We start from the raw sequence: 3,091 nt of genomic DNA on the forward strand, positions 1-3,091 counted from the left end.
ATCGAACACTCATCAAATGTGGTCCTTGTCCTTCATTCAGAGGAATCTGAGACTATATAAGTGGATTACATCTGATGAAACGACTATTAGAACATTCAGGGTAGAGATATCAGATGGACATCTTTTTTAAACAATCTATTCTATAATAGCGCATATTTGTATGTTTTTGTGTTTGTGTTTATTTTAACCTCTATTTTTCACTGTTACAACAATTGGTGTGTGATTAAAAATGAAATTATTTTACTGTATTAGGAACATTTGTTAGTAATTAGTTATAGTTTTATATTAAAAATATATATTTCTCATACGTCCTAGAGGATGCTGGGGTCCACTTCATGACCATGGGGCATAGACGGTTCCGCAGGAGCCATGGACACTCTTAAGACTTTTCAATGGGTGTGAACTGGCTCCTCCCTCTATGCCCCTCCTCCAGACCTCAGTTTTAGAAATGTGCCCAGGCTGAGCTACTGAGCTTCTCTGAAAAGACTTATGTTAGGTTTTTGGTTTTCAGGGAGAACTGCCGACAACAGTCTCCCTGCTTCGTTGGACTGAGGGCACAGAAGTAGGAACCAACTTCCTGAAGAGTTTCATAGCTCTGCTTCTGGATGACAGGACACCATTAGCTCCTGAGGGTGATGATCGCTAGGCGCTCCCGGATGCTCACTCCTACAGCACGCCGTCACCCCCCTCACAGAGCCAGAAGTCAGAAGACAGGTGAGTAGAAGAAGACAGATCTTCTATCAAGAAAAGTGATGGCTGAGGTACAGTGCGGCTGGCGGGAGCGCAGCGCACCATTTCTGCCCACACACACAGGCACTGCAGGGTGCAGGGCGCGGGGGGGGGCGCCCTGGGCAGCAAAAACACCTCTATAAACTGGCAAAAAGGATAAAAAATAAGATGCCCAGGCACAGCCCTACCCCCGCCAGTATAAATATTATGAAAAGTTTCTGAGGTAAAAACACGCCATTGTGGGGGCGGAGCTTCTTCCTCACTTCTGGCTACAAGTATCAGGGTGCAAAACGGGGGGCACAAGCGAATTTGGTGCTTTACAAGTGTGTTTACTGTGTAAAGAGCGCTGCATGTCAGTGGGCATTCTGTGTTCACAGGCATTAGATACTGGCACTGGGGTTGTGAACTGGCTGCTCCTAAACTGTGTCCCTCTGACAGATTTTACTGTGGGCTGTCTGTGGAGGATGTGATTTTTCAGGGCTCTGTTCTTCCATCCGCAGGCGACCCCTCTGGGTCATATAAGAGGCCATTTGTGAATATTGAGAATACTGATACCGACACGGACACCGATTCTTGTGTCGACGATAGTGACTCCAGAGAAATAGATAATAAATTGGCAAAAAATATACAATATATGATTGTGGCTGTAAGGGAAGTCCTGGTAGTCACGAAACCACTCCTGTACCTCAGGAGAAGGCTTATTTCTATAAAAAAAAAGAAATCTAAGGTCTCTTTCCCTCCTTCCCACGAGCTTAATACGCTCTTTGAAGGGATGTGGGTGAATCCCGAAAAGAATTTCATATTCCCAAGAGAATTCAGATAGCTTATCCTTTCCCGGTGGAGGACAGGAAAAAATGGGAGTCACCCCCTGTGTTAGACAGTGCACTGTCCAGGTTGACAAATAAGGTAATTCTCCCTGCACCTGGCACGGCTTCACTGAAAGAGCCGGCAGACCGAAAGATGGAAACTACATTGAAATCCATTTATGTTGCCAATGGTACGCTGCTCAGGCCCACAATTGCTTGCGCGTGGCTATTGAAAAATGGTCAGAAAGCGTGTCATCAGAAATTGACACGATTGATAAAGATGAGATACTCGTTAAGTTAGGGAATATCAAAGATGCTGCAGCATACATGCTAGAAGCGATGAAAGATATTGGACTCTTGAGTTCACAAGCCGCTACCATGGCAGTATCGGCTCGGCGGGCGTTGTGGATTCGCCAGTGGAACGCGGATGCAGAGTCCAAAAGAAATATGGAGGCTCTCCCATATAAAAGTGAGGCCTTATTTGGTGATGGACTGGATGCGTTAGTCTCGGCGGCTACCGCAGGTAAGTCGTCATTTTTGCTCTCTGCGCCTACACCGGCAAAAAAGACATATCACCCGCACATGCTGTCCTTTCGGACCAATAAATACAAAAAAGCGAGAGGTTCCCCCTTCTTTGCGGGTAGGGGAAGGGGAAAGGGAAAGAAGTCCACAGCAGCTTCAGGTTCCCAGGAGCAGAAGTCTACCCCTACTTCTGCCAAATCTTCAGCATGACGCTGGGGCTTCTTTCCGGGAGGGTGGGGGCACGTCTCAGACTGTTCAGCCAAGGTTGGATTCTGTCTGGCCTGGATCCCTGGGTGTTGCAAATAGTGTCCCTGGGATACAAACTGGAGTTTCAAGACGTTCCCCCATGCTGATTTTTCAAATCGACCTTGCCAGCTTCTCTTCCAGAAAGGGAAGCAGTAACAGCGGCAATCCAAAAATGATGTCAGGATCAGGTTATAGTCCTGGTACCTTTGTCACAACATGGGGAGGGGTTTTATTAAAGCCTTTTTGTAGCTCCGAAGCCGGGCGGCTCGGTCAGACCGATCCTAAACCTGAAAAATCTGAATTTCTACTTGAAACGATTCAAGTTCAAAATGGAATCACTGAGGGCAGTGATTTCCAGTCTGGAGGAGGGGGACTACATGGTGTCTGTAGACATAAAAGATGCTTACCTGCATGTTCCCATTTATCCTCACCAGGCTAATCTGAGATTCGCGGTTCAGGATTGCCATTACCAATTCCAGACGTTACCTTTCGGTCTCTCTACGGCGCCGAGGGTATTCACCAAGGTGATGGCGGAGATGATGGTTCTCCTGCGTCAAAAAGGAGTCAATATAATTCCTTATCTAGACGATCTCCTGATAAAGGCGAGATCCAGGGAGCAGTTGTTACAAAACATCACACTCTCCCTGTCAATACTCCAACATCACGGTTGGATCATAAATTGTCAAAATCGAAAAGTATAGCGACCTATGATGCCTTGTACTAACCCCATGCTCTTGCTCGCTGCACGTGCACATTCTCTCCCGTGCGTGCGCATATTCGCAGTTGCG

Source organism: Pseudophryne corroboree, chromosome 3, assembly GCF_028390025.1.
Source record: "Pseudophryne corroboree isolate aPseCor3 chromosome 3, aPseCor3.hap2, whole genome shotgun sequence".
In the NCBI taxonomy this organism is placed as follows: domain Eukaryota; kingdom Metazoa; phylum Chordata; class Amphibia; order Anura; family Myobatrachidae; genus Pseudophryne; species Pseudophryne corroboree.